General features: G+C 44.1%; 1 protein-coding gene across 1 annotated transcript in view; it reads right to left on the bottom strand.

The window, feature by feature from the left end:
- The window catches only part of LOC109926404 (cholecystokinin-like), a 4,653-nt gene extending 4,065 nt beyond the window's left edge, over window positions 1-588 (bottom strand). Inside the window, exon 1 of the mRNA XM_020526262.2 lies at window positions 487-588. The gene's annotated coding sequence lies outside the window, so the exon portion shown is untranslated. The remainder of the gene's footprint in view (window positions 1-486) is intronic.
- Window positions 589-9,823: the final 9,235 nt, after the last annotated feature.

The following is a 9,823-nucleotide window of genomic DNA, read 5'->3' on the forward strand; positions in this document are numbered from 1 at the left end:
GGCGCTCCCTCAGCACTGACCCTCCGGCAGTGCGGCGCTCCCTCAGCGCTACACTCGCGCATGGTTGAGGCTATGCTGTTGAGTCTAAACTGAGAGTTGAACCATTTGCTGTCTAACTTTCTGAAAGTTTACTCAGCTCACATTGCTGTCCCGGGGTATATTGCAACCTCTGTTGTTGCTGGAAGCATCATTTCTCAAGCTCAGCTCCTGCCGGGTGTGGCATAAGGAGCCCGTCCAGGAGAAATTAAAGAAATTGAAGCGTGCACTCAGCCCCCAGTGAGGTTACACGGAGTGAAGTTGCATGGGGACAGGGAGAGATCTCTCCCTGGAGAAGTAACTACGAAATTACTGGGGCAGTTATAACGGAACCAAAGACAAAATAAAGACAACACACAAAAAAAACCCGAGAGAAAGGAGAAAGTAAGAGAAATGGAGTGGGAGAAAGTGTGAGCGAGAGAATTGGAGGAAAGTTTGTGCGCAGCTCACCAGCTCAGTTCCGTCTATCTGTCCAAGGTGCTGATTTTGAGAAGCGGCTCCCAGTTGCGGTTCAGTCTCCGCGCTCTCGGCCCGTTTTATACAGTCCCCGACTCACGTGTCTCCTCGTTAAGCACGCCGGAAGCTAAAAAAATAAATAAATGTCAAAAGGAGTTCTCTGCGTCATTTGGGCTTAAAATCCTTTCCGAACTCACTCAACATTCATTAAAATCCAACAGGAGATTAGCGCTGTCAATAGATAAATGCCATTATTTACTTTTCTATGGAAGATAAGTTGAAATGTTGTCAGTTTGTGGGTGTGCACAGAAAAAGAGAATGAGAGTTTGTGTATCTGTGTGCTTCAACGAGTTAGTGACTGTGAGCTACTTCAGAGCGTGTGTGCGCCAGAGTGAGAGACTGTATTTGTGTGTAAATGTACGTGTGTGTGGGTGTGTGTGTGTGTGTGAGGGATGTGTGCGTAAATGTATATGTGTGTGTGTGTGTGTGTGTGTGAAGGTGCAGAGTGTGTGTGTGTGAGCATGAGGGATGTGAGTGTGTGATGAAGGGTGTGATGTGTGAGTGTGATAGTGGGTGTGAGTGTTAGTGTGAGCACACTTTGAGTGTTGACTGTGTAAGATGTTTGGCCCAGTTTACTGCTGCGCTGCTTGTGATCAGTTAACTCAGTACAGGCTGGAGATTGAATTGGGATCTTTCTTAGTCGATGTGGCACAGCAGCACATCGAGTGAAGCATCTATGAGCAAGCTGAGTGTTAACTACATTCATTCCCAACACACTGCTAACTTGAGTCCAACATCACACAGGGAGGAGGAATGGGATCCCTTCACAATACATGGCTCCAGAATTCACTCTTCAGCCCAGCTTCACTGAAACTTCATTCTTCAAACTGACCAATCAGTGTAATGTTCTCTTGGTTCAATGTTTTCCTCATTTATGGAGCAGATCTCACATTGGTAACTCTCTACTGCTTGGAAACATATTCTTAATAGCCCTGTTCACTGACTGAAAGACAATTCTTGATTTGTGGTGTCCAGTTAATATCTAATAAAAATGGTGAGGAACCTGGTCTGTTACAAAGTGAAGGTGAGGCAGATATAAGCACAGAAGGTTTTGCAGAGATGTGCGGGGATGAGATGATTGCCCTCCAAAAATAACAACCATCTCCTTCTGTGCCAAGTATAACTCCAAACCGTTGAGAGATTTCCCCCCCAGTTCCCATTGGCTCAGGCTCTTTGATGCCACACTTGGTCAAATTCTGTTTTGATATCACAGGCAGTCACTCTTACCTCACCTCTGGAATTCAGCTTTTTATTCATGTTTAGACCAAGGCTGTAATTGAGGTCAGGAACTGAGTGACCTGGTGGGACTTTAACTGAGCACTAATGAGCATGTTATTGCTGAACAAATGTCATTTGATAAGACTGTCAATGACACCTTCTCCTTGCTGTTTATTAAGAGTAATCTGATAAAATGATAATTTGCTGTAGTAGATTTGTCTTGATTTTTGTGGATAGCACATATCGAGGCAATTTTCCACTTTGTCAGGTTGATGCCAGTGTGGTAACTGTACTGGAACAGCTTGGCTAGGATTCTGAAGTTTGTAAACTTCCCTGGAGTGCAGAAAGAAATTTCGAGAGAGACTTTGTGTGTGTGCGTGTGTGTGTGTGTGTGTGTGTGTGTGGAGGGGGGGGGTGCAGGGGGAAGGGGTATCTAAAACATTTTACTCTGGCATTTTAACAGAGTCAGTGTTGCAATGAAGGTACTCAAAGTGAAAGGAGCATGTAGTTAGTATAGATTTATACCTATGTGTGTAATGTAGCTTCTAATGGATTTGAAAATGGTTCTGCTCTGAGCTAGTTTTGTTGATTTCAACCAGGGATACCAATGTTACAACTAATGGCAGGAAAGGAAAGCAAAGATGAGAGCTGCAGTGACAGAGAGAAAGATGGATTGGGCAAATTCATTAGGAGGAAGGGAATAGAAGGTGTGCTGATAAGGTAAGATGGGAGTTGGGGTGGGAGGGAGGGAGCTTATATGAAGCAGAGACACCAGTATGGACTATTCGGGCTGAATGGCCTGCTTCTGGGTTATTCACCATTCTATGTAAATCTGAGTGTAGACTAATGAGGATAGAATTGGACTCAGCTTGGAGGTCCCTCCAATGGAATGGGCTGAAGGCCCCTGCCCAGGTTATAGTGAGTTCTTCCAGATACTGGAGTTACAGCAAGTTGAGGGGAGAGGTGGAAAGAAACATAAATGGTAAAGATTAGTGGGTTAAGGCAAAGTGATCTGGAAGTGAGGCGAGTAAATGGGATTAAGATAGATGCAACTACAAACAAACTGGATGGGGACGTTACAGCTAGGCACCCTCTTCCTGTTTCTGTCTTCACGGCTGCTACACAATAATAATGGAATTTCTCTTTTCTGCCTCATTATTTTGGTCTTTCCCTCTCCACAGTTTTTCTCTGTCTTTCAAAGATTTTCATTTTCTCGATATTTCTCCTCCACATTCATCTTTCCTGCTTACTCTTTCCCAGTTCCTGTGTCTCTAGATTTCTCCTTTTGATTCCACCTTGAGCTTGTCTCTGTCTCTCTCAACATCTCAGTCTCTTTCTCCGCCTGTATCTCCGTCTCTCCCTCAATCATGTGGTCTCCATTGCACAGTCTCTTCTTTAATATTTTTTAAAGGGGGATCATTTAGCCCCCACGCGATGATGGAAATGTTGCAGGAGGAGTTCACAGTGAACAGGAAGTGGATTTTAATAATGCGAGGAGTGTTGTAACGACCCCATCAGGACCGGCACCTGATTTTATCTGTGGGAATACGAAAGAGCATTTGATCCCAAACCCACCAGTAACAGGGCACCCCCTCTCATGACTTCAAGAGCAACAAATTGCATTTTCAAACAGAGGTCCATGCGTTGAGACAAGATTGACACTGGGTAAATGTGAGATACCTGTTAAAGGAATTTATTGATTGTTGTTGGCCTCATTAACTGCACATCTTGTCTCATAATTATGCAGTCTCCTACCCTATTATTGTCCACGAGGAAATTGCATGTTGAGAATTCTTGACCTTAAATCTGAGTGGGTACCTCAGGGTCTAGCTCACTGCTTACTCCTTTACACCTCCATCTGGGCTCACCCAGCAACAAGTATCTCAGGGCATGCTCCATGGCACCAGCTGCACTCACCCCACATTCACAGACACTGGCATCTGACCCCTGGTAGCCTCTCAGCGTCCTCAGGGTACCTCTCTGATCCATTGACAGGTCACAACTGCACGTTAAAGCTGCTCTTTGGTGCTGACCAGTGCCTGGTTACTGAAACTCTGCTGCAAGGACACTTTGCTGCACACAAGGCCTGTACCCAACTCCCTGGGACCAAGCCATACCTCAGGGCATCTCACTTGCTCATGTCACGCCCCTCCTCTCCACTGTGCTACAGCCCGCAGCCAGTGCTATCAGGCTTACACTACTGCTGTCTTGCCTTGTCATTTAGCACAGACACAAAGCTAGGAAGATTCTCATGGTTGTCAGCAGTTCTCAGTTGCCCAGGGCGATGCCTTGAGCCAAGGGTTCCTGGCACAGGAAGTCGAGGGCAGCCTCTGATATGAGCCCGGAGGCTTGGGCACAGTCAGTGAGTCACTGGGGACAGGGAGGGGTCAGGTTCCCCTTCTCGTTGTGGGTGTGGAGGCAAATGTTAGGCAGCCCAGCACCTGTCTTGGCTCTTTCTGCTCTATTGAGGGCTGTTCTCTCTTAAAGTGAGAGAAAGGGAGGGATGAAGTGAGATGAAATGGGTTGGCACTGCTATTAGTGCTGGTGCTAGTAGGAAAGGGAGGTGAGGTGCCCTGAGTGAGTGAGTAGGCAGCACAGAGGGCATGCAAAATTCAGATGGAGGGTGAGAGACCGTGAGTGAAGGTAGATGTTGTAGGCATAGTGAGAGTGGGAGAGCATAAACCTTGTTGGGTGCCGGGTGCAGTGGCACAGATAGAGTGGAGAAGGTCATTGACCTCCTTCCTAGAGTGCTGGGCATTTCTCCAGGCAGCTGAGACTGCACTGAGCTGCCTCACAGGGTCAAATGGCACGGCCTCTTCTGCCCATCCTGCAGGAAGTGGCCTGTTCACCAGCACCTCCAGGTGGTTGTCCATGTCTGCCACTACTGGGGTAAGTGTCATGGACTACACAGCTCCAGACTGACAGAGCATGTCTGGGTGCTCAATGGCTGTTTAACAATGGCACAGACTAGAGAGTCAGTAGCAGAATCGGGCTAGTGTTGGGTGTGAGGAATGCCATAGGACTGACGTAGGTAATGAAATGAGTTTGAGATGATGGGGCAAAGAAACATGTAAGGCTTCACAGGGGGAACCCCTTCCTGAAACTCAACAAAATGAGCTAAAGAGAAGTAAGATCGCAGCCAGAGGAATGACCAGCTGATGGATCTGAGTGAATTTCTCTCGTTTGATGTTTGTAGAACCAATCAGTCCCTACTCCTGGGGATAGCTTCCAGTCATCGTGGTATACACCTGGATAAATACATGGACAGGTAGGAAACTGAGTACTGACTTTTAAAGTGTAAATGTATTTTCCAAAATAAGGGCAAAATTCCCTCAGATGAATAAATTATATTTTAATCCATGGAATTTTTAAAGATGATTTCTCTTTATCTTTGTCCATATGTAAGTGGCAAAATTTGCTTTATAATTTTGAAAAAAGAATGCCAGAATTTACTGGCTGTGAGATGGGGAAGTGCCTTCAGCAATTACAGGATTTTACTAATTAGATTAGCGGTAAATAGTACCCACTTAATCTGGAGGAGTTAAAGAACTGCAGAATCAGTTTGTTCAAAGTACAAAGAGAACTCTCCGAATTATCAAAGCTCTTCACCTGGACTCGACTCACCAATTAAACATTTTTAACTAATGCAATAAAAGCCAAAAAAAAACACAACGAGAAGTGGAATTAAAATGAGATTAACATGATCTCTCCATGTAAACCAAAAGTAGATTCAAGCAAGAGAACTGAATTGGACAATACTGCAATCTATTTGTTGCAAACTGGACTTCCTCTTCATTCTGCTACATCAGATCCTTATGAAGTAGTGAAATCAGGTTATATTATACATGCACGAACAATTTGTGAAACTTACATTAGGTACAAAGGTTTGAAGTCCTATTCCTTATCGTTGCTCCCCAACAAATCAGGAGCCATGTGATAAACCCCAAGCTCTGAGTGCACCAGTGGACAGTCCAGTTATCTACATTATCCAAGGTGACCCCAGGGTCAGTTCAGGAAGTCAGGTTACACAGACCTGCATAAATTCACCCTGGGGACACATTCCTCTTCCCTAGCCCCGAGTGCAGGGTGGATGTGTATAAAGACCTGGTTCTTTTTACCACTTTCAAATACAACAATCTGATTTCCCTGACACCAGCATTCCTCCTGCACTTTTAGCCCCCACCCACACTATCCACCTCTCTCTCAGGTACCCATTATAATCTCATCCTTGACAGAGGTTTCGGTTGCCTGTCCCACCATCTCCTGAAGTACCTGGGTGTCAAATATTGCCCGACTTGGCTTTAGTGGACAATATTGGAATGTTGCACTATGTTAAATGCACCATATAAGTGTAAGTTGCTATTGTGATAGTTTTCAGAGTGGACTAGCTGTTGGACACTCTTGCCATACAGATGGATTTAATGTCACTTGTGTAATGGCATGACTTGTTGTGGGGTGGGCAGGGGTGGGGGGGTGTGCAGTGGGGATCTGTTGCTGAGTTTCATGTAGTGGGGGCAAGATATAAGTACAAAAGCCCATTATGGAGAATTTCAGCATCATCTAATGAACGGTGAGTAATACGTATTAACTTTTATCTAAAATGTACATTTACAAGTTCCCCTCCAATTCACTCACTATTCTGACTTGGAAATATATTGTTATTTCTTCATTGTTGCTGGGTCAAAATACTCTAATTCTCTCCCTAAGGGTATTGTGGGCCAACCTACAGCAATATGAACTGCGGCAGTTTAAGAAGGGATGGCAGGACTGATGGATGAAGTGAGACTGGATCAAGTAGGAATACATTCATTGGACTTTAGGAGAATGAGGAAGGATTTCATAGAAACCCATAAAGTTCTAATAGGACTGGACAGGATAGATGCAGGAAGGATGTTCCTGATGACCAGGGCAGGGGTGGGGGCATGGGGTTTGTGGTGGGTGGTGGAATCTAGAACCAGGGGTCACTACTTAAGAATATGGGGTAGGACTGAGATAAAGAGAAATGTCTTCACCCAGAGAGTGGGGAGCCTGTAGAATTTACTGCCACAGACAGTGGACAAGGATAAGACATTGAATGTTTTCAAGAAGGAGTCAGATATAGTTCTCAGGGCTAAAGGGACCGAAGGGAATGGGGAGAAAGTGGGAACAGGGATACTGAGTTACATGATCAGCCATGATCATGTTGAATGGTGGAGCAGGCTTGAAGGGCTGAATGGCCTACTTTCTATATTTCTAATACAAAACCAAGTCTAAAATGCATATAATTGGCCCGTTCATTATCTTGGTTAAATTTGCAATGTGCTATGTCCAGTTGAGGAGTGAATCTAGAATGTATTCATGCAGTCTTCACACTGATTATTACATTGAATTTAACTCTTTTTCACTGCATGTACTGAAGATGCTGAGTGGTTTATTACATTGGGATAATGCTGCTGTCAGTCAGGAAACCCATTAAATAGCTGTCTGTGCTTCACACAAACTTCAAATTAACAACGTATAACCAGCAGTGAACATGGAGGAGGAGATGTAGAAATTCCATGAGCAGGGATCTCAGGATATCTGTGGAAGATTGGGAGGGAGAAGAGAATTATCCATTATGGGTTAGGAGGGAAACAGAGCCAAATGCAATGGCCCCACAGGCATTGGAAATCCCAGTTAAAAGCCTCCACAACCCATGAATGAATAGAAGAAGGAATCAATCTTGAAGGAAAATGTTACTGCAGGCCAAGAGAAGCTATTGCCAGCTAAGTTACATTGCAGTATGTGGGTAGTACCATCCATGTTATCGAAGATTTTATAGATTGCACTGTCAAGGACATTACAAAGCGGATAACCTGTTTTTAGTCTTTACTGGATTGTGGGCGTTGCTGGCTAAACCAGCATTTTTTGCTTATCCCTAATGACCCTGGACAAAATGGTTGGGAGCTGTCTTTTTAAAGCTCTGCAGTCTTTGTGCTTCCGACCCAAAATGCCCACAGGGAAGGAGTTCCAGGATTTTGACCCAGCGACAGTGAAGGAACAGTGATATTTTCCAAGTCAGGATGGTGAGGGTCTTGGAGGGGAACTTGCAGGGGGTGGTGTTACCCTGTAGCTGTTGCCAAGGAGGTTGATGGTTGGACTTACTCTTGTTGGAGATGGTCATTGATAGATAAATACCATTTCACAAATTAACCCTTAATTACAACATGTTTAAACTCTAAAGTAAGAAGTAAATTGCACTGAGACAGAACTGAAATGACAATGTGAGGCACAGTTTTGCAATTCTCCTCCCAATGAAACATCTGTTATTGAACAATGCTCCAGATTGATACAGGGATAGAGGTTGAATCGAGAGCACTCAACCATGTCTCCAGGTAAATTAAGCAACCTCTTCATGAGTCAGTCCCTGCTCCTCCTGCTGCTTCTCTTTCATGGCAGAGCTCATCAAAATAGTTTTGTTAAATCTGCTTTGGGGATGATGGGAAATATTCACAACAAATCTCATTAAAAGACATTGAAACTAAAGTGTAGTCACTTCTGGTCAATTGGAAATGCGGCTCTGTTTTCAGATCTATAACGATAGTGCATAAACAAGAACAATGTGTAGCTATAAAGCATACTTAATGACAAAGATTCGAAGGTGCTTCAGAGGAGCATTATCAAATGAAAATAGACACCATGCCATATAAGGAGATAGTAAGACATATGAATGAACGTCATAAGGAAAAGAGAGCAGCAAAGAAGGTCAGAGAAGAATTCCAGAGCTTAGTACTCAGCAGCTGAAGGTATGCTTCCCTCTGATGGAGCGATGGAAATGGAGGAGGCGGACGGAGTCAGATTTGGAGGAGCACAGTGATCTCAGAGATTTGGAGGGCAAGAGGGAATTAAAATGATCAAGAGGAATGAGAACAAGGAGGAATTTGAAAAGAATGACGACAATTTTAAGATGAAGTCATTTCCAGAATGGGAGCTAATGGGAATGAGGGAGCACAGTGATGTGATAGTGGTATAAAGCCATTAGAAAAACAAACAGGAGTAGGCCATTCAGCCCCTCACTGTTCCTCCATTCAATAGGATCATGACTGATCCAACATTCCTTACATCCACTTTCCTGACTTTTCCCCGTAACCCTTGACTGATGAGGAATTGGTAAACATGGACATGTCGTGGTCTTGTGACATGGTCATTGGACTAGTGAACCTGGGGTTCCAGATTAATGTTCTAGGGACATAGGTTCAAATCCACCACAACAACTGGAATGTAGATACAATTAATAAATTGATAATTAAACCAATGCTTTTTACAGGTTATTATAAAAGTGTTATTATAAAAACCCAGCCTTCCTGTGACTACGCAGCAATCTGGGTGATTTAAGTACCCACTGAAATGGCCAAGTAAGACACTCACTTCAAGGGTAATTTGAGTTTGCTGGTCCTGCCTGTGAGCCCTAAGCCTTTCCCCACGAAAGGATTGAATAAGTGGACGAGGCTTGTGTGTATTGGAAATCCTGGCTGTGTTCAACACGGTCTGTCTCAAAATAATCTGGGTAGTTACAGGGCTATCAGGAGAACTACAAGCCTTGGAAAGGTGAAATAAAACCAAAACCAAAAGGTAAAGTGGCCAGCAGCTGAATCAGAAACGACAGGTTAGCAAACCCTCACCAGAGTTTATGGTGCTGAGCAAATCAGTACATTTACTACTGGATCATAAAAATTAGACAAGCTGTTGAACAAAGTCAATTCAGTTTGATTAATGGGCACTGCTCTGGCCTGATTGCATTTACTGAAATTTCCCAATCAATCCAGTTTTTCTCAGAAGGTACAGTACAGACACGCAATTTCAGGGTCACAAAGTGAAGTGCACAGATGTTAACAATCACACTTCCACAGAGACAGTGAGAGAGAGAGAGACATACACACAGGCACACAAACTCACACACACCAACACCCACACACCCACACATACACATACGCAGACACATACACCCATATACCCACACAGACACACACATACACACACATACACGCACACACATACACCCACACACACATACACCCACACACACACATACACA

The sequence above is a fragment of the Rhincodon typus genome, chromosome 30 (assembly GCF_021869965.1).
Source record: "Rhincodon typus isolate 14 chromosome 30, sRhiTyp1.1, whole genome shotgun sequence".
Lineage (NCBI taxonomy): Eukaryota > Metazoa > Chordata > Chondrichthyes > Orectolobiformes > Rhincodontidae > Rhincodon > Rhincodon typus.